At 31.4% G+C, this 23550-nt stretch overlaps 1 protein-coding gene across 2 annotated transcripts in view; it reads left to right on the top strand.

Moving 5' to 3' along the window:
* Positions 1 to 23550, top strand: part of LOC129738982 (neutral ceramidase) — an 80137-nt gene that overhangs the window by 15576 nt on the left and 41011 nt on the right. The window contains exon 1 of one of the 2 annotated variants that reach the window (XM_055730334.1): positions 6569 to 6789. The exons of the other annotated variant lie outside the window; for it this stretch is intronic. The gene's annotated coding sequence lies outside the window, so the exon portion shown is untranslated. Of the gene's footprint in view, positions 1 to 6568; positions 6790 to 23550 lie in introns of those variants that run through there. 2 annotated transcript variants of the gene reach the window in all.

Genomic DNA, 23550 nt, shown 5'->3' with positions numbered 1-23550 from the left:
GAATATGACAAATAACAACTGAAAAATGAAGAATGACAAAAACATCAAGTATGACAAAAAACAAACATTATAAACAAAACTAGAAAAGTGCATAATGCATAAAAAATATGATGAAAAATCATGACTAAAAATGGTCGGAAATTGACTAAAAATAACGTTTTTGATAATAATGATAGTTATTTTGTAAAAATAACTGAAAAATAAGATGAGAAAAAACCGTTCGATTTTGGCAACACAAAATGTAAGGGCGTGTTGCCAAAATCGAACGGGGTTTGTACATAAATACATGTACATAAATATGCTCATACGCTTAAGATCTTAGTTTTGTCATGTTTTTCACGTAGAAAAGGAATTTTTGATGAAAAATCAATAAGTCACACAAACTTAACCAGTTTGCAAATCATGGCTTGTGGGGAATCGTGGTCCACATTTTGTGGGGTATCTTTTGCCACCTATATTTTGGTAGTTTTATACACATTATGAACTTAAAATACGTTTTTCCTATCTACAAAGTTTTCTTATGCCAAATAAAGAGTTTTGAAAATATTTTGTCGATTTTTTCCAATGCGATAGAGACGAACAATAATCCTGTAAGGAATTTTGCCAAAACGTTCGCGAGCCAGGAATTGGGAACGATTCGATCACACAACTTTCCTCATCTGAAATTGCTTTAAAATAACTAAATGAATTATGAAATTTCAGTTTTGGGTTAACTCATCAACTTCGCACGTTATCTTGTCAATTAAGATTTGGTGGCCCACGTTTCCCACAGTTTTCAAAATCCAAAAAATATTACTTTTTTTTAAACAGTCAGAACTTGGAAAATTCATGATTTCAAAAACTAACCAAAAATGCCTAATGGTACCTTAAAAATGTAGAAAACATTTCCAATTATGTTTTTATTTTTAACTTTAATAATACAGAAGTTATGAAGCATAGAAAAAAGTGGCCCATGACACCCCACTCTCCCCTAATATATCTCTCAGGTCACGATGTATTTTTGGAACCTTTAAAAATCATATATCAGCATTTCTGAAAATTTGCAAAATTAAAGAGGAATCCAACGCATTTCAACTAACGCAATCGTAAGAAGCTGAATTACCCGTGGTTTATACCGATAATTCCTATTCGTAAGTATTGAAAAAGTATAAAACACTGCCAAGAAAGTCTACGAAGTTCAAACCAAGTCTTGAAGAGGTGGCACATAATCGAAAATTGCGATTAAAGATCATCAGAGAAGTCAAAAATTTTTCCAGACTTTTAAATAATGAATAAGAGAAAAACAAAGTCCTGCTTATTTAACACTTATAGGCTAGAAGTGTTGACCAACAATCAGTCATGAGCTTAAACTTGTTAAGTAAGTGCCAAGCCAAGGTGACAGATGAGTTTCGACGGACGACAAAACTTGAGAAAAAACAAATTTCTATAAATTACGGCAGTTGAGTCCTGCTATTCTTTGCTTGTTTCAAGGTCCCTGCGAAGGTTATGCGAAAAATATCATGATTTGGAAGGACTTTCCTCATTTGAATAGAAATAACCAGATTTTCGAAACGAGAAAACTTCGGTTTACGATGTTTTCAAAGGCTGATAACTTCGTTGCCTACGATCTAAACTAATAGATTTTACTTTTAAATAAATCTAATGATATGATCTTATGATTATATTTTTGTAAGATTTTTAATTACCTAAACTACAGTGAAAACGTGGTAAATTGAAGAAAAAAGTATGCCGTCACTTAAAATATAGATTAGTCAAAGTAATAGTGATGAGAACTGATGAATAATATAACTGAAAAAAGTGTGCGCCGACCGATGGGAGATACCAAGAATAGAGTATGAATATTTCTTACAAAAAAAAAAAAAATATTATTTTTTCAAACTTTTCCATGAATGACTATAAGGTACTCTTCATTTCCTCTTTAGAAGTTTTTCGATCAAACGAATGGTTTTCAACATACACGCCTTCATAACTGTCCCATTTCTAAATTAACTAAGCTTTACATATGTTCATCAAGTTATGTCGTGAGATGGAAAACTATGTTAATTAAAAATAAAATATTTAGATTTTTATGAGTTTCCTGGATTTTTGATTCATTATTTCAATTATAGTATGGTACGTAAATCAGCAGATTTTGGCCCGTTGATTATTGTTCTGGAACGATCAGATGGTTGAGAGCCACTGAAAAAAGGGCTCAGTAGCATTATGGTGATGCTGGCGGATTAAGAGCTGGAATCGCTTGGCTTCAGCATGCTGAAAATGTATTTGCAAGTCATTCGAGAATTTTTCGAGATAGTTCTACGTCGACGACTGTCTAGTTGGAGCAGACAGTGCCGAAGAAGGCAAGCTTCTAGTCTAAGAAACTACGGACTCACCAACTCAGCTAGATTTACGAGAAGTATTGCCAAGCTTTTCTGACAATTTGGAAGAAGAATAAGTCGTTGAGTTCTTCTGAATCACCCATCGAAACCTGGTAGCTTGACGCGTGACATGAAGCTGCCAGGTTACGACGGATGAAATGGGTTCAGCTCCTTCTGCTGATCCAGAAGAACTCAATATTAATTCATTTCCAATATTCAGTCTTCTTCGGGCGAAGAAACGCTGAAAATAGAAGGGCAGTACTGCGCATTGAAAGCAGCACTCTTGGCTATACGCCCGAAGAAGAATGAATCATAGAGTTCTTCTGGATCAGGAGAAGGAGCTGAAACTATGTCACCCGTCGATCCAAAAGCACTTCCAATTTCTGCCTTACACGGCCGACTCTAACTGACACAATCCGACTTCAATCTGGGATTAATGAAGCTTTTGCTTATAATCCCGCACAAAATAAGTGACACCTTTCAATTATCAAATTGTTGTGATTTCGACAGTTTTCCATCGGATAATGCTACTGAAATGAATGAAACCAAATAACCTAAATTCTTATCAGTGCTAAATCAATAACCCAAAATTTATCCTCTCTCCAGAAAGAATATGTACGTACTAAATTACCCACGAAAAATTTGAGTTGTACTTAATTCTCCCTTCAAAATGTATAGTGCCCCCCCTTTTCTATAATGAGGACGGGCTTCAGGCTTGGTAGGAACCAATCCCAGCCACAAAAACTTCTCCACCCACATTTTCATGACAAAGTGTTCGGATGTTCTACGTCCAATAAGGACAAACAGACGTAAAAAGCCTTTTAAAATATATTAGCTAATCCGGTGTGCTTTGCTACACCTTCCAAAAATTAAAGTTATTTGTAAAAATCTATTTAAATATTGATTTTTGCATGAATTATTTTAAATCAAATCTCAAAATAATTCAGTAGCAAATCCTTGAAAATGAGAGCTTTAACTGGAGTTTCGAATCAAAATTCATAGATGTTTTCTTATTATTTACTGAAATTCGATCTCTAAATTTGTTTTTCAAGATCTAATCTAAAATTCGAACTCTGTTTTTAAATTTGTAGATTTAATTGATCGGCCTAGCGGTGAAAAGTGATGTTTTTGTTCCTCACGGGCCTACTACTATACCACGCTTGGCCTACTAATGTGTGGTGGTAGATGCAACTCTATCTGTATCTACCGCTTCATAGTGGTGGGCCCATGAGTAACAAAAATTTGATATGTGATGATATGCTTCTAAATAAATTCTGCCCGCTCATTTTCAACCTCTTTCATTTCATCTAACCTTCTATCCACCTATGTCAAATCTATGTTTTACTCGTATGGTTTCTCCAGTATATTTCTCAAAGTGAGAAATTCCGTAAAAACATTTGTCTCATTTTTTTTGGTAAATTTTAGAGCTTCACAGAAAAATGTTTTTACTATGACGTGTCACTGAAAACTGCAACCTTTAAAATAAATCACCTGTAATAAACAAAACCTGTAATTTTAAATTGTTTTCCTTGAAAGTTTACGAAGATTAATTTATTATTACAGCAAATGTCCTGTAAAAAAGTTGTACACTAAAAATTAAATGTCACGTAATCATGTTTTCGACCTGTAAAATTACGGTTAATGTCCTGCCCCTTTTTGTTACAGGACATTTGCGTAATTTTACAGGAAATAATTTTTGCTGTGTATGCCTTATAAAAAAAGATCTTGATAAGTTCTGCCGAAAAAACTAACATGGGAGCTCTCCCTATCTTTTTCCTTTCTGTCCCCCACTGCTTGAAGGAGGTAGGCTGATTTACCTGGCTCGAGTTTATATAAATTTTAAAATTGAAACAGAAAGATTTTCAGCGTATTTTCGGCACAGAGATTTGCAAAATAGGCATTGGATTTTTGTAACCTCTTCTATGGGTGTGTCATTACAGAAAAAAATTTGGCTCTCAAATTTCAAAAACTTTCAACCTTAATTAATGATGTGGGGAGAAATGTTCTATTATACCTTTTTGGGGTCCTTGCATGTCAATCTTATGTGGGGCAAATTCAAAAAAATTTGAAGTCGGTAACGTGTATTTTTATCCCTGAAAATCCCTTATGTTTCCAAATTTACAATTGAATATGATCTCCCTCCCATTGCAACTTTTTAGTAATTTATTATAAGTTTTATTTGCGTTTCAGCTGATAAATCGAGTTTCTCATATTTTCTGATACAAGGTGATATTTTTCGGACAATCACCAAATTTTTTCAAACAAATATTTTTATAATACCAGTCTTTGCCCAGAAATGCATCAAAAAGTAAATCAAAGATTCACCTTTGCTAAAGGTGTTGTTTTGCATCACGCGTTTGTTGATATCAAAAATGCATTTGTAGTATTTTTTGACTCCTTGATGTAGATGCAACACCCTTACGCTTTTTCTAAAAAATGACAGAAATTCAACGTAAAATTATTGAACAAAACCAAAAATTACTGCAATAGGTGCTTTATGCGTAATGACATTACAAATATATCTTATATTTAAAAAAAAAGCTCTGATTTGAGCTACAAAATGCAAAATTTAATTCTTTTTTTTATTACCGTGATCACCAACTAAAATTCTCTGATTTAGTAAAAGGACCGTTTAGATATTTAAAATGATTTTCATTTCATCATTGTCTGGTTTGTGATTCATCGAGAAAAATTTACCTAGTGACAATGGGGAAGCATCATGAAGGGAGACATAGAATACAAGATTCAAAAAACTAAACAAAATAGTTTAATTCAAATTCCATAGAGCTACAGATATAAGAGTTGAAGAATTCAAAACTTAAAATCAGGCTATACTCAGAACCACAATTCAGTGTCTCAAATATTGATCAAAATTTCAAATCAAATTTTGAGAAACAAATTACACCAAACGTGAATTTCAATTTATTATCAACGAAATATAAAGAAAACCTTTTCATGATATGTTTATGAATGTAATTCTCATCAGATGAAAAAAAAGGTTATGAAATTGTAATACTAAATGTAACAAAAGTTTCATTCGATGCCCTCTAATCCAAAGGGATATAAGAGCAAAAATGATCGATTTAAAGAAAAAATCAGATCAGAGATTAAATGTTTTAAACACAGAATCAGTTATCATTGAAGCAAGTCAGATAAGGGATACAAATGAGTTCAGTGTCTTAAAGAATCATCCTGAGTTCTCAAAATTCAGAAAAAAAAACCATAAAACTGAACTTCAGTAACTGAAGAAACAACACTAGACTTGAAAATCTCAATGAATTGAATCTGGAAAAAGATAAGATTAAAAACAAAGAAATATTCATGTTAAGAGAGGGTGATAATCGCGTGGTTTTGAAAATTTAAAAATAACTGGTGAACCAAATAATTTTTCTGACTACGTCAATTTGATGTCCTATCAACCTGAATACTTTTAAGTAAAAGCGGAATGATTATCTGTGGACATTAAGTTTTTATGATTTATTGAAGTTGAAAAGTGTTGCTTGATGCCCCAGTTAACGGCTTTTCTCATTATAAACGGAGTGTCGCTAAAATGTTTCGAGGTCTGATTTGAAATGACAAAAAAGTATAAAACCGATTGATAATTGGTGTGATTATTTTTGGAATCATCTCTATCATTTACTTCTTTTTTGTCCCTATCCAATTAACACCAAGTAACTACTTTGGGACGTTTTCTTCTTTTGAAATGGATGATATTTTTATCAAGAGTATATAATATTATAACGATTCTTTATCACGATGTTCAAAGTTGGTTTTTAATGGAACTGAAAAATAGAAGTTCTTTTATGGTTAGTAAAATCACAAATAAATCTTTATAATAAACATATAAAATAACTGAACGATGTTTTTTCTGTCAAAGGCAGCAGCATAATTCTACGGTCACATCAACTGGAATAGTTGTTCTGCCCTTTTGTAGCATAGCATAGCAGTTATATTTACGTTTGAAGGCATGGCATTCCACTCAATGTGATTACCGCATTGACTACTCAAGTATCGAACCAGTATCTGGTAAACATCTGGTAAACAACACTGTAAGTTATAAGTTTGTCCCCTCATTGGAACGATACACTTAAGCCGTAGGTTACCTATAACTCTTTCTGTGATAGAATGTAACTTAATCTTGACGTTAGTTCACCCTCTTCAGATCGATCTCAACTGATTCGACTCGATTCAGTTAGTCAGTTCGTGACAACCGTTACAGTTAGGCTAGTTCTCTTGTATTTAATCATCTTCACGTGTGAAGGGAGTTGTGGATTGTTGATTGACACCTTCTTCCTTCGATTAATGCTAGAGGTGTGGTTAGCGGACGATCGGTAAAACATCTTCAGAAGTGCGAACATTTACCGTACGAAAAATTTGGTTTGGTCAAATAAACAACATCTACCGGCTGACAGACGAAGGCAGACGAAGCAAGGTGAGTGATGAGCGAGATCGAACAAATGGACATTCAACTCTCAATTACATATTTCTCGAAACATCGACGGACATTGGAGTTATCTTCAACTTCTTTAGGGTGTTTGGTCGGTTTTTTTTTCTTTCATAAACTTGTTACTCTCTTCATAATCGAGTGGGCAATCGATCTTTAGGCTTGCCTGTTGGGGCAGTTTTTTTTATGTCTGATGTTCTCCACACGTTCTTGAGATTTCCTCACCGGTCGGTCGGTGAGAAGAAGAAAAAACATACGCAACCCCAAGAAGAAGAACACATCGGACTGATCGAAGTGCAATGAGGCTGAATCATTATTGTTGACCACTTCTAGAGGTCAGAGACACTCGCATCAAGGAGGTTGCCCCCAAGGACTTGCAGACGATATGGGCTTGAAAATTGGCGGGTTCTTGAGAGCAAAACAGCTTAGAAGAAGCTCCGATCAATTCCGTTAATGGTTCAGTTGCGTTGCTCAATTCCATTTCAAGGGAACATTGGTGTTTTTTACCCGATCTTTAGATTGTTTTCAACTGTCTCAAGATTTTTCTACACACCAGAGTTTCAAAGGGGTCTTATAGTCCGGTTGACCTGGTCCCTACCATTTCAAACGGTTAAGGGCAACATGTTTCGCCGATAACTGGTTTTCGCAATCCGACACTTGACTCAATCAACATGTGATTATGGATATGGGTGACAACAATCAATGGTTCTCTGTCATCGGTTATTCTATGTAACCTTACAGTAAGGTTACATCGAATTGTTTCCGATCTTTGCTGGTTTGGATAACAAAAATGTAAAAAAAATAGATTCGATTAGGCTTACTAGACCTACTTTCTGAACCGTTATATGTATCCTACTTTTTCGTAGTAAGAGGTTATTACATGCTTTAATAAATCTTTAAAAAAGCGTAGATTCTAATGCAGGTTCTAGCCTTAATGATTATTTTGTTGTTTCATTTGATCACTAGCGTTTTTGCTAGTAGCAGTTTTTTATTTTTAGCAAAGTTGCCTTTTCAAAATTAAAATAAAAGGTAAAAATATTAGAGTATGGTGGGGTAAAAGTACGACCTTAGTGCTATCCTATTTTTAGAAAATTTTGCCGGTTGTTTTCCGAAAAAACAAGAACAGCATATGATTCTTTAGACTTTTATCTCTCTTCTACAAAATTACGAAGATAATCGGTCGACGCATTTGATAGCAGTAGTGAAAATGTCTAACTGCTATCGAAACGTACTTTTACCCCACCTCTGGGCAAAAGTTCGAATGATGTGGGGTAAAAGTACGACCATTCAAAATTCCACAATTCTGCATGAAGTCAACAGGAAAATTATTTTGTATTAATCTCTGCTTACAGCAGCAGCATCTTTGTTCGCTTCTGATACAAATCCTATACATGGGCAAATAACCTGTGCGAATTTGGAGTTCTCCACTAACTGTCCATATTCAGCAGGTTTTCGAAATCCAGTTCTAATCGTATTTGAGCAATTTTTCGCGCGAACAAGTCTTGAAGAAACAAAAATATGAGCTGATGTTTCCAGAGCATTTAAAAAAGAAGTTAAAATTTTCCTTTCCGGTTTACCCTTCGTACTTTTGCCCCATTTGTAGTTCGTACTTTGGCCCTTTCAAGGTTTCTTATGATTCACAGTTTATTGTGATGAAAAGAGAAATAGTAATTAAATTCTTTCTTCGGCATTTGATAGTGATTAAAACAACTAAAAAAAACATTAAAACTTTCATTGAAAGCCAGACTTTTGATTACATGAACATGTTTGCCGTTTTTTGAAATATTACGTCATTCAAGCAAAAAAGCTACATACATTACCCCATTTTTCGGAGTATTTTCAACTTCTACGAAAAGAAATATGGCTGGTTGTTGGCAGTTCAAATAACTATCAATCCACGCCAGAGTTTTGAATTTTACTGATCTCGGTTTGTGATAATCCCAAAACGTACTTTTACCCGACTCGTAATTTTACCCCACCTTACTCTATTATAAAAGTTATTAATTATAAAATAAAACCGAGATTTTTAAAGTGTTTTGTTTGAAAATGGCTGAGAATTGTTTTCTCACATAACAAATTAATTTCAAAATGTTTTACACAATACTATGAGCTTAAGGTAAGGTAAGGAGCCGTAGGTTTGAAAATAAGAGAGAAAAACTATTGTCAAAGAGGAAATTGTAGAATTATCTTAATTAATACCATAACTTATTTTGTTTTTTTCTTTACTTAAAACATACAATTTTGATCTGCAAACTGGTCTCAATGACGAAAATATTACCTGATATTCAGAAACAAGCAAAAAGTTGAAAATCATTTACTGTTAAATCACTTGTTATGTAAAAAAAAATGTAATGTATGGGAGAGTGGGGAATCATGGGCCACTTTTTTTCGTTGTTCCATAACTTCTTTATTATAAAAGATAAAATGAAAATAAAAAATGGTATGGTTTCCAACATTTTCAAGGTATCATAAAAAAAAATTTTGAAATTTTTTAATAAGTTATTTTTCCAAGTTCTGACTGTTTGAAAAATAGCAATATTTTTTGGATTTTGAAAAATGATGGGGAATCGTGGGCCACCAAATCCAAATTGACCAAATAACATGCAAAGTTTATGAGTTGACCCAAAACTGTGATTTCCTAATTAATTTCGTTATTTAAAAGCAATTTCAGATGATGAAATAAAAAAGAGAGCTGTGTATGATCGCATGGATTCCAAAACCTGGCTCGCGAACGTTTTGGCAAAATTTTTATTTAGGATGGACAAAATATTTTTCATAACTTAGCTTGATAAATAAAAGAAGCATATGATGCGTATTTCAGTCAACAACAAATAGGAATTCATGCTCACGCAAAGCGACGACGATGACAGTTGGTTTGAGATTTTTATCTCAACACACATCTGAGATATTAAAAGTGGCCCACGTTTCTCCATGGCCCACGATACCCCACTCTCCCCTACTAATTAACTCCAATGTCACGAATAAAAGATATTTAAATGTAAAAAAATTAAAATAAAATTCTCTTTCCTTTTTCTTTCAAGTTATTTTAAGGGTTCATAATACATCTTCCGAACAGTCTTTATGATTAATTCTATAAGAAGCTTCATTACGATTTAGCAGAACGTAATTTATAATGCATCTTGTAATTGTGTTCTCGATTTCAATAAATTTCAACATAAGAAAACACATTAGGCTGGAACAAATACAAAATTCTTCTTTTGTCACCCCCCCTTCGAAATTTACAAAAACCCGAAGGGGGAAAAAAATAAAGTTTGAAGAATTTCATGTTAATTTTGACAAAAAAAAAATCAATTATCCGAAAGACTACAAGACCAAAATACAAATTCTGGAAGATGGAAGTTTTTTCATCTTCTGTCATTTTGATTTTATTGAATAATTCGATTAAAAAATACATGATTTATAGTATTTGTGCAATGATATAGACTGCAATTTTGTTGCATACAAGCTTTCGTGTGATTTGTTCCAATTTATTTGTTTTTCGCATTATTTTTTATTGCTCCCCTTCCTTTCGTTGTTCCAACTCCGAGTGACAAAAGAAGGATTTGAAATTTGTTCCGGCCTTATAGAAAAACAAAACTTACGATATTCTTAAAAATAAATCAGCATAATTAAAAAATTATGATAGTACTTAAAAATCTTGAAAAACTTTCCATTTTTTATTCAAATAAGAATTTAAAAGGCCAAGTATGTAGTTTTATAGTTGCATAACTTTTGATCATTTACACAAAGAGTCAAAATTTTAATTTTTCCTTAGCGTAGAGAATTTAAGAGCTTATCTTGGATAACGCTGATAACAAATGTGCAAAAAGTTTTTTTTATATAACCTCTTCCAAATAACTTCGCAATCTGAGCAAACTTTTCCACGTTAACCAGTGAAAAGTTTAAATAATCTTTGATAACATTTTTTGAATATCTGACTTTTGTTTCAAATAATTCGAGGAATGGCTGAAAAACCGTGAAATTCAGATAAAAAATGCCATCGCCTTCCTTTATTGAGTGAGTATTATAAAGTTATTAATTAGTTTACAGCATTTTTGAACTCAGTAAACTGAAGGTCATTTCTAATGTAAAATCGGGCGCTGAATCCGAAAATGAAATTCAAAAAAATCTCAGTAGAACCGTTTTTGAGTTAAGCTCCAAATATGAAATTTCGAAAAAATTAAAAAAGTTCTTGTACTTAGATTGAAATATCTCGGACGGCAAAGGAGTAATTTGAAATCCCTCTTTTGCATTTTGAAGATGAATAAATTTTCTATCGATCATCTGAACACTGTTTTTGCGTTTGACCAACAGTATTGTTGATATAAGTTACTTCATAAGAAATAAAATTATTAAAAACGCATTTTTTTAGAGAAAATTTTGTTTCAACGAAAGTTTTAGACTCGATGGTAGCATTTAAAAAATCTGATTTTCTTTTGCCCTCAAATGTCAATTCTAAACAAAGAATTCATGTGGTTATATATCAAAATCGACTGAAAATTGAAGAAGTTATGGCTACTTTACCAAAACTGTATTTTTTGTAGTTTTTTCATAATTTAACGAACCGCAGTACACTCATCATAGTATAGGAAGAATTAAACATGATAAATCTCACTCGCTTCAAGTCAAAATTATTTATTAGCTTACCAGAAAGTCACATGCCAAGTTTCAGGAAGATTTGACCATAGGGAGGGGTTGCTTGAGTCTCAAACGTGAATAAAATTTTGAGGTATTTAGCCCGGAAGGAACGCAAAATACTGGTTTTTCATCAATAACTTCTTTCATCACTAGCTGATTGTTTTTTATGGTTGATTTTCTTAAAGCCTAAGTTGAGACAAATATTTCACCCGAAGACTGTAACTCGATTGGATTTGTAACAGAAAAGTTATTGCGGTTCAAAGATTGTATTTTGTTCAAAAATTCTCGTATAAAACGCAATGCGTAAAAAGTACTCATTGCGTGTTGGACAAAATTTGCGGCCTTTGAACTGCAATAACTTTTTTACTTCAAGTCCAATCGTGTTGCAGTCTTCGGGTGAAATATTTGTCTCAACTTAGGCTTTAAAAAAATTTACCATAATAAACAATCGGCTAGTGACGAAAAAAGTTATTGATGAAAAATCAGTATTTTTTGTTCCTCCCGGGTAGAAAGCCTTAAAATTTTATTCACATTTGAGACTCAAGCAACCCCTCCCTATGGTCAGATCTTCCTGAAACTTGGCATGTGACTTTCTGATAAGCTAATAAATAATTTTGACTTGGAACGATTGAGATTTACCATGTGTTATTCTTCCTATACTATTATAAGTGTACTGCGGTTCGTTAAATTATTAAAAACTGAAAAAATTACAGTTATGGTAAAGTAGCCATAACTTCTTCAATTTTCAACCGATTTTGATAAACAACCACTTGAAATATTTGTTTAGAATTGACATTTAAGGGCAAAAGAAAATCAGATTTTTTAAATGCTACTATTGAGTCTAAAACTTTCGTTGAAACAAAATTTTCTCTAAAAAAATGCGTTTTTAATAAATTTTTTTCTCATAAAGTCACTAATATCAACAATACTATTGGTCAAACGCAAAAACAGTGTTCAGATGATCGATAGAAAATTTATTCACCTTCAATATGCAAAAGAGGGATTTTAAATTGATGGTGTGCCGTTCGAGATATTTCAATCTAAGTACAAGAATTTTTTTAATTTTCCCGAAATTTCAAATTTGGAGCATAACTCAAAAACGGTTCTACTGAGATTTTTTTGAATTTCATTTTCGGATTCAGCGCCCGATTTTACATTAAAAAATGTTGGTCAGTTAATCAAGTTCACGATTTTTTTTAAATTTTGTAAACTAGTGTAACCAACGCACACAGGGGTAAATGCACCTAATAAGCGATCAAAATTATTTGCGGACAAACGGTAAACGGTAGACATTTGATGTCTTCGCAACATTTTTATATTTTTTAATGATCTATCAAATTCTTTAATGAAAATGGTGATTTTTTCATCTGGAAAGGAGATAAAAAAAATATTTCTTGAATCAATTAGTTAAGAGACTTCGTGCCTTCACAAAAGTTGTAGATCTTATTATTATAAGAAACTTTGTTGAAGACACCATAAAGATCGCATGAGAATCATAAAAGTTACGAGCATTTTAAAAATAATACAAGTAATTTAGAGTTTTTATTCAATATCTTTTTTAGTATATGATTTACAAATTTGGTATATTGAAGAAAGTTGTTCAAATTGTTAAAACACACAACTTGGTGGAACATATCAAATGCATATTTTAACTAAGAAAGGAGATATACTACAAAATACCCAAAATAATGGCTTTTTTCAGTAAGTGATAACCTTAAGAGTTCGGACGAGTTCGTATAATATTTTTAATGAATTTTGTTGGTCAAGTTATTGGCTTTCCATTGATATATAAAATAAACGTTAGTTTTGAATTATGGATTTTCTGCAAACTAGCAATCGATAATGAGTTTTTTCCTCAGGAAACACTTACAAAACGAAAAAAAACCCTCCATTTTTTTGCTGTTTTTAGAGGAAAAAGCTCATTATTGATTGCTAGTTTGCAAAAAATCTATCCAACTGTCCAAATCGTCCAACAAGATGGAAAAAAAACTGAGCACAATTTCAATTTTCTGTTTCATTTCATCGTGAATTAACCCTACAACCTTAGCATGTCTAAAAAAATTGTGATCATACTTATCTTAACCACGTTGACTTAAATTAAATAAAAGACTTTTTTTATAAATAAATATTTCAGGATTTAAACCAGCCAATATTCGATATAATTGAATTCGGTATCATTGACATTTTAAAAAAAATATCAAAAAAAGTGGAAAAAACTTCTTGTTGCTTAAATTCGACCAATCGGAAATACTAAGTTCCTCTATAGAATTTTTTTTCCAATTCCAGTATAAGATTTGAAATGCTAATTGAAACGTTTCTCACTGATAGAACCAAAGTCTTATACTGTTGATTCCGAGGTTCTTCTATTTTATGATTAGCCTCTGCTGAAGTAAATATCTTTTGAAATTAATTTTTACGGCCTTATCGGTGAATGTTATGTTCTCACAGTGAGAAAATTTCAAGAATTAAAAATTATAGATGGATAGAAGACGATTAGAAGAAAACAACAGGTGTTGAAAATGAGCGGGTAGAATTTTCTAAAAAGCAACTCCACCACATACTTAACTTTTGTTCAGACACGGATCAACTATTTTGAAATTTTAGAATCGGACAGGGTTGAGTCTAACACAACAGAACAGTTGGTCTTGCGTAGTTCGTGCTGCAAGACCGTAAAAATTAATTTCAAAAGTAAAGTAAAAAAAAGTAAATATCCTGAATTCAGCATTTCATTTTCCAATTGACCGTCCATTTTCAAGTTATATTCATTATAAAAACATTTTCGTGAGGGATTCTTTGAAAATAAACAATTCTATCATTCTTATCTTGTCTTCTTCTAGATTAAAAAAAAGAAATTGAATTTATAAGATTCTGGAGTCGAGTTTTCTCAAAGACCAAAATTTGTTATGACTTCTAACTAAGAAAATACTTAGAGATGTTTTCTTTTTGTTATTTTCCCAATCATGCAAAACATGGAAATTGTATAAAAGATTTTACCTAAATAGAACCTTAGACTTTTCTTAAAGCATAAGGGGATTTTTTTTAATTATCTGACGGGTTTGCGCCGGGGGTCTTCAGATTTTCCCCAAAATTGAAAATTTGGTTCATTTTTGCAACTTAAAAACACATGTATTTTTTCAGATTTCTAACATTTATATTTTTTGAGTTAGCTTCGGTTAGATTTTTTTGTAAATAAAAAATAACCATTTTTCAAAGCTACATAACTCTGTTATTTCTCAACGGAAATTATTAAATAGCACATCAAAATGCATTGAAATTTTATCAGCTTTCCAAATAAAATAGTTGGAAAAAATTAAATAATGACCTTCAACATGAAAAGTTGTAAATAAACTTTAAATGGCGTCTAAAAGTACCGTCTGCACCACCGAATATTTTGCAAAAAATACCATTGTATAGCTCGATTCATGATGCAACTTTCATCTGAAGACACCAAAGTGGGCCATTAACACCTTGAAGAGTTATGAAAGAAATAATGACAATAAATCTTTTTTTTTTTGCATCGAAAACAAACAATGGTCGAACAAATGCACTCACATATGGAGATAGCAAGCACTCCTAACAACATGGAAACAAAAGAACTTATCAAAGCAGGTAAAAAACACTATTTTTTCGACCTTTTCAGACTGGCCCTACTCGCATAACAGTCCCATATGAATTTTCGTCATTTTAGGTCAACATAAGGCTTGAACATAAAACACTAAAAAAGAGGTTTTGTTCTAGAAATTTCGAAAAAAAATATCAATTCGTGGCTGTCCTATATGAAATATACCTGAATAACAGTCCCATATGTGAAACACCACGGATTTGGTTTCTTTTCAATGCTTCTTTCGGCGAAATAGTCTTTGGTTTATTGCTTTGAATCATTTAAACATTTTTTTAACTCACTTGTTGTCGAATGATGCATCACAGTTTTCGAAGTCAGGTCTGACTTTCTTAGGAATGACTTCCTGAGCGAAAAACTATCGGATGCTATCAAAATCGTAAAAAGATTCAACTTACAATGTGGAATTCACGATATTTTTTGCAAAAGTAAATTTCTTTTTCTGACAATTGAATTTGGAAGTTCAAAAATGATCAAATTTGAGTCTTAGAAGTTAGCTTGGTGAGAAAAATATATTCTGTATGGGACTGTCATGCTAGTAGATTTGAAAAAGGTTTCAAATATGGTCGATTAATAGTCATGAATAAAAATGGTGCTTTCGACCTTACCAATAACCCAATTTCGAAAATTTCAGGTCTAACGATTTATTATGACAATCTAGAAACGATTTTCGTTTATGCTGAAAGTGGTGGTCACAATTTAAAAATACCAAAACAGAAAAAGCTGATTGTCTCGCTTGCTTGTTTTTGTATATGGGACTGTTATGAAAGTAGGGGCAGTAGATTGTTGCAGCTTAACTGACTTCATGTTATATCCAAAAATCTAATAATGTTTTCGTTTATACCCAGTTTTGCACCTGGTCACAACAAGCTATGCACATTTTACTGTCATATTTAGAAGTTTATGCGCTAAGTTTTGCATCCGTAATTCCCCAGATTTGATTTAAAATGGACGGTGGAACACTGAAGATTCGTGTGGGAGCGATCGAGGTAGCAAAACACTGACGACGAATTATGTTCGTTCTAGTATGGTAAACCTCAAAACTGGGCGAATGTAGAAAACGGATACCGTAAAAGTATCATATTTTCATCATTTTACAGCCTGGGCTGGCCATACTGAGCTATTCGATTATTTCTACAACATTTGTGCCACTTTCTCATACTTTTTTGATCAATGGGAAAGGATTTTGGTGTCCAGTGCTTAGCTCCCGATATAAAAACTATGTTAAGCACGTCTATATTTCATTTTTTAATCACATTTTTGTGATCCCAAACACAGGGACTGAACCTTCTACTATTAGCATTGATTATGCTTTACAATGATATTTGATCGAAAAGTTAATAAGTTATATAGTATATGTCCAGGTTGTAAAAGCAACATTCCCATTATTAGTTATATCACATTAACAATACGATACTTAGAATTTTTGTTAAAATTTAAAGTCAGTTGTGCTGCAAACACTCTACAAAGCACGAAAAAGTAGTGTTTTTTACCTGCTTTGGTAAGTTCTTTTGTTTCCATGTTGTTAGAAGTGCTTGCTATCTCCATATGTGAGTGCAGTTGTTCGACCACTATTTGTTTTCGATGCAAAAAAAGAGATTTATTGTCATTATTTCTTTCATAACTCTTCAAGGTGTTAATGGCCCACTTTGGTGTCTTCAGATGAAAGTTGCATCATGAATCGAGCTATACAATGGTATTTTTTGCAAAATATTCGGTGGTGCAGACGGTACTTTTAGACGCCATTTAAAGTTTATTTACAACTTTTCATGTTGAAGGTCATTATTTAATTTTTTCCAACTATTTTATTTGGAAAGCTGATAAAATTTCAATGCATTTTGATGTACTATTTAATAATTTCCGTTCAGAAATAACAGAGTTATGTAGCTTTGAAAAATGGTTATTTTTTATTTACGAAAAAATCTAACCGAAGCTAACTCAAAAAATATAAATGTTAGAAATCTAAAAAAATACATGTGTTTTTAAGTTGCAAAAATGACCCAAATTTTCAATTTTGGGGAAAATCTGAAGACCCCCGGCGCAAATTGTCAGATAATAAAAAAAAATCCCCATAAGTCAAATTGTTTTGAAGTCATTAAAATAGTCAAATGTTCAATATCAAATAATCAATGACGTTTTTTTATAAGATTTCAGAGTTGTAATCTTACCTTTAGGATTTTCTTAAATTTAAACGGATTTATTTTTTATTCAGGTAAGATCTAAATATTTGATTAAATGAAGGATAATAAAAAATAGCTCAAATTCTCTTTATAGTGTTCACGTTAGTTTATTTATTTATCAGTTAGCAAAGAAATATTTAAGTATTTATTTGAAACGTTGAAAGTCGTAATCTTTTTTGATAATCATATTCCATAGAAAATTACGTATTTTATCTATTTAATGACATTTTTTGAAAAAAGAAATCGATATTTTACATCTTGGTCCAATTAAACCATTTCTCTAATGATTTTCAGTTCATTTGTTTATTAATTTTGTTTCTCGTGTTTTAATTCAGTCAGTTTTCATTATTAAACTAACTGTTTCATTTATATTTTTAATAAATATGGTATAATATTATTGTTTTTCATTTTCTTTATATTTTAACTAGGAGGAAATTATTATTACTTTCCTATATCAACATCGTCACAGTTTTTTTATCTCTTTCTTCCATAATTTCTGATTGATTGTATAACCGATTTGTAGAATATTGAAAAAAAAAAATGTGTCTTAGAAACAAGATATTGCATGGTTCTGGATTTTTCAGCTTTTATTTTTTTGTGTTTCCGGTATTGCTACCTTTTTCAAGTCTTTGTTAGGTAACGTTTTGCTTCGGTTGTAATGTTTGGACTTCTTTGTCTAGCCCTCTTTTAAATTTGAATCAAAATTTTCTGTCAATTTTTAATATTCCTTTGGAATATTTTTCAGCTTTTGCTTGTTTTAGTTCATCTCGCTGTGAATTGTTTGAAGTTGCTCCTCCAGTTATTCTTTTAAGTTTGAAGTTCTAAGCCATTTTATTACTACATTGTTTCAGTATTGTATTATTTTAGTATTTTTTTAGTTATTTTATATCTAATCTTTTTTTTTAATGTCAATTTAAAATTTTATTTTGTCAGATATGGTCTCAATAACAATCTTTTTTTTGTTTGTTCGCATTAACTTACTGTTGTCTTGTAGACTTTCTAGTCATGTTTCTATTCAATACTATTCAATTTCCATTTTTTTTAACACTGTGTTCTAATTATTGAAGAAGATTTTAATTTTTATGTCTTTTTTGTACACAATTTTTGACTTTTCTAGCCTTAATTTTTTATTGAACCTTTTTCATTTAGCTTTTATTTTAAATTATGTTAATTTGTTTTTTTAAGAATTTAATAGGCAATCATTTGTTTTGATTTTTTTTATCTGGTTTTTCCATTTTTGCTGACATCATGTTTTTCGCCATAAATTGTTATTGTTATCATTTCACGTTGTGAATAATATAAATTTTCTAAAATGACGTCCCGAGATCCAAAGGTAAGGTTGCCTAAATAAAATGAAATCTGGGCAACCGGCCGAACATTTCCCAAATTTTATAATAAATATTTGCGCAATCCCGGATAAAACCGAGCAATCTGGCAACCATGTTATAATGCAAAAGAGTTAAATTTTCGAGCTATCAATACCACACAGTTATTCATGTTTTAAATTATTTTTAAAGGCAATTATCGGATTTGTTTTTTCTCAAGTGGCATAATTGTACTGTTTTTAATAAAAAGATGATAAATATAATAAATTAAAGATAATCTTATCTTAATTTTTTAGATTTTTTAGAACTTTTTTTTGTTGATTTTAACAAATCGTAGACCAAATACGAAATATTTTTTCGTTGCCGTGAGTATGCTAAAACACTTAGAAGCATAACTTAAATGTCATAGATTTAGTGTTAAAAATATATTCTGCCAAATTATTTATTAAACTTAATTGTAACCTGCAGTTGAAAAAGTTAAATCAAACACAGTAATATCAGTATCAAAAAATCCGGTAAAACATGCTGACCTAGGGCATTCGTATAACATCATAAACAAGTTTCTGATTCATCACTGGGCGACCCCCTACAATTAATTTTCGTTTTCACACAGCCGCACACGTGTCAACAACAATATAGTCAACATACCAGAAGCCGGCAACCCAAAAACAAACAGAGATCTCCTCAACTGTTCTTAATCTCCAAAATTGAGTGATAAAAATTGTTAGTTTTTATAGAACCTACTTAGTTGTAGCTGCAAACACCATATAAAGAACTGGTTCTTTATTGATTATGGTAATAAATTGGAACTCTATTGCAAGTTCCGATACCTAACTTCCGATGCCAAAATTTTCCACTTTTATTTTGTCTATTTTTTGTTCATCTCGGAAGTGGATGATTCAGGTAACTTCCGCTTCACGATGACGGAGCAAAAATTGACCAGTTATCTCGTAATTTTTTTTTTGTACGCTGTCAAAAGCACAAATTAATGACTTCTTCAGGTGTTTGCCGAATGATATGCAAATTAAGTGGTGTTAGAAACATGCTATTCATATCGAAAGAGCTTTGACAATAAAGATTTTTTTTTAAATAAATCAGTGTGTTGTCTTCTTTGAAGAACCACTATAAATTCTTAAGAAGTCGAAAGCTGTTTTCATATCCGGACTTAAATATTCACCGTGTCGTTTGTAATTGTGATGTTAATAATGTTTATAAGACCTTTTTTCCGTTATTCGTAAAAAGCTTAAAAACAGTTGTGTTAGAAAAAGGCATTTGGAAACATTCGATATTGAATACAGCAAAAACCTTTTTTTTTTTTAAATTATTGATGACAGTTAACAATTCTACAATTTATTCTAAGGTTCAATGATTTGAAAAAGTTGCATTCTACCTTGAAGTTGTATCGGAGAATCATAAACTTTGAACCGATAGCCTTTGAATTTGCATCGAAAAAAATCAAATTAGCTAATCGGCAACTTTTCTTATATTCTGAAAACCATTCATAAATTATAGTCCTAACTAGGTCACATTTCAGCTTGACGCCAGCCAAATCGAGTTCTAAAATCAGCCAATAAATTCAGTACCTGCTACCAAACCTCTAGCCGGGTAAGATCAGTATAGAAGCTATCGTAGAGAAAAAAACAGAAGCTGAATCTGATCGAACAGGTTCGTCGCTTGTTTTGCATAGTTTCGTGAAATTAAATCGAAAAAGCCGCATCAAAATCTTTTGCAAAATCGTACATTCAGTCTTAAATCATCTTTATGGCTGCGCGGGTAAAGTTCAATTCGTGCATCCAAAATGAATAGCACCACATCTAGGCGCACCCTATCAAAATGGAATCATTTACTCAGTACTGTTGATTTACTGTTCAGTTTTGGCACCTTTGAAAAGTTATTTTTATAGCAGTAATGAGCCGTGGGTGGATGGAGAAATCTTCAGATTTAAACATGATGTATAACTGCTTTTAGAAGTGATAGTCTGATGAGGTTTAGAGTGAGTAACTTAAGAGTTTTTTTTTCTAGAACTCAGTTTTAGGATATTTTAAGGAGGGAAGATTTTTCGAAAAATGTAATCGAAAAAATCAATACTTTTTACCATTAACCGGAAACCATCAGTGTCAGTCAAGTAGCTAATTATATTCCATCTCCCATTTCAAATTAAAAAGTTGCCCTTAACAATGAAGGTGATATTTTGGGAGCAGAAGATATGTATACTTTGGGACAGATCATCATTTTCAAAATAAAATATAAGTCTTAAATGTCAGAAGGTATATAAAAAAAATCTTTTTTTCCTGCTCCATTAAAAAAATAATAATTTATTTTCGTATTCAATTAGGCTTTAATTTTCTACATGCCTCTTAAGTAAAGTAAAAAAAAATTCAAAAATAAAATTGCCCAAATGACGCATGTAGGAAAAACTGCAAAAAATCTTAACACATTCTGGACCAAGTATAAAGTTTCTCGTTTTTTTTCGAATGGGCCACAACTAGAATCATAACTCAAATGTTATGAATTTATAAATGATATTATATTCGACAAAATTTTACACAACATTTTCGGTAATTTAGAGATATCGAACTTATGAATTTTTTTCAGTGGTTTTCAAGATATACAGTTGGATTTGAAAAAAGAATGAAATCAAGTAAAGCAGCGTTTTCTATTCCAACTTTCACAAGCTGCCATTTCTGCGTCGGTTGTTACTTTTCCATGAAATTTTCACACATTTTAGTTCAACTCCCAAAAATTTCAGAACTGTATAATGACTTAAAAAAGGTGCAGCAACTCCAGTAAAAAAGGGAAATTTGAGATTGCTTCGCTAAAGTCTTCATTAATTTCCTTTGAAAAGAAATTTGGCCATGAGATGCAAAAACGTTGATTTTGGCAAATCTGTTCACGCGATCAAAAATTATGGGCGTTTGAAAATGAGTTGCATTATCGTCCAACAGGCGATTTCATTCTTTATGAAAAAAAATGTATTCAATTTTTTCATGGATTATTCTTCCAAAAAATCAAAATTTATCACCATAATGTTGAAAATTATAAAAAAAAATCATTCCTGATTTGTTTTTAAGTAGAAAATATTTCGACTGAGTTGGAATTCAAACACAAGAGCGAATATAAAATTCGCTTGAAGTTTGTATCAAATTTGTGAATCAATATTTTTGCAGGTCATTTCTAAAACTCATTTCTACGTATTTTGAACTCTATTGAAACATTCTCTATTTCTTAAAAAAACAGAAATGAGGTTTATATCAATTTACTACACTTTGTTGATTTTTTTTTTAAAGAATTATCCATGAAAACATTGAAGACGATTTTATCCATACAAACATTCCTGCAACAACAAAATTTGGGAAATATGGCACCTCATTTTCAAACCAGCACCATTTTTTATCTCTTGAATCGATTTTTAAGGAACTTTGTCAGTTATTAGAGCAAATATTTTTGCATTTGTTGGCCATATTTCAAGTTTTTTTTAAGTAAATTGTCAATTATACAGTGACTTAAGTGAAAACATCTCGAATTTCCATTTCTACTGACATTACTGTATTTTTTATTCCAGTCAGTGTACAATTCTCAAACTCTGTGGAGCGTTCGATAGTTAAAATATTCACGAGAAAGAAATGGCAGCTTGAGAAAGTTGGATTAGAGCTGCTTTACGTGATTGAATTCTTTTTTTAACGCAACTGTAGATATCCGAATTAAGGTGCTTTCGGACTAAAAATTCTTCACGATCCTTAATATTTCAAAACGATGAAGAAAAACAATTCATTTAATTTGATAATCCACACTGAAATTGACCAAATTTTTTGTATATTTTTGGAAATTTAAATTTTGTTTGTTGTAACTGAAAAATTGAGAAAATCTTCACGTAAAATAGAAAAAAAAAAGAACTGGTTGTCATTTAAAAAATTTGTTTTCATTTAAAAACTACATTATCCGAGAAAGTCCGAGTTAGATTTCCAAAACAGTTAAAAACAAACAAATTTGATTTATTTGTGGATTTTTTTAAATTTAAAAATGTTTAAAAGTTTGAAAATTCGTCAAAAAATTTCGTTTTTAAAATTTTTTTTTAAACCAAAGTAATCAATAAACTGTCTGTCTGATTTTTTTGTACTTAAAATACCAGAACTGATGTAAAGTGGAATGCTTTTAAAGCATTTTTTATTCTATTTATTGCTCTTCAAGTCAATAATAAAATTAAAAATCATCATACAATACCGATTTTGTAAAATCGAATATGGTTATGTTGTCAAATTGAATGATCTTAAAATTACATGAAAATAAATAAAGTTAAATGACGTTTATTTAAGTTCGTTATTTTCATTTTTGTGTCCTTTTTGAAAAAAATAAATAAATAAAAGAATTGGAATTGAATTGTATAGTACCTAAAAAGTATACGGGAGGTTCGAGAGCCGGGAAATTGATTTAAGACGTCTTATTTTGGATCAGGGTTAGGAAAAATGGGCTCATCCATGTGAAACATTTTCTGTTTTCGTGATATTGTCACAATTATACATCGGATGGTAATGAAAAAAGTGCATGGGAGTTTTAAAGCATGGGTAATTGATTTCAGGAGTATAATTTTGGGACAAGGTCATCAAAAAGGGCCATCCAAATAATTTGTTCAATGTATCTGCAATAATGCTGGAACAAAATCAATTTCTTCTTTTGTCACCCCGCCTTCGAAATTTACAAAAATCTCAAAGCGGGGGATAAATCAATTTTGAAGTGCTTTATTTAAATAACAAAAATAAATAAAAAAATCCGAAAGATTACAAGACCAGAAAATAAATTTTTGAAGATGGTTGTTATTTCACCTTTTGTATTCTTGATTTTATTGATTTTTTCGACAAAAATTCACTTGACTTGACTTGAGTATGCAATTTTGTTGCATACAAGCTTTCGTGCAATTAATTCCAATTTATTTGTATTTCGCATTATTTTTTATTATCCCCGACCTCGCGATGTTCCATCTCCGAGTGAC

This window comes from Uranotaenia lowii, chromosome 1 (genome assembly GCF_029784155.1).
Source record: "Uranotaenia lowii strain MFRU-FL chromosome 1, ASM2978415v1, whole genome shotgun sequence".
Lineage (NCBI taxonomy): Eukaryota > Metazoa > Arthropoda > Insecta > Diptera > Culicidae > Uranotaenia > Uranotaenia lowii.
This window is presented reverse-complemented; position numbering and strand designations above follow the sequence as displayed.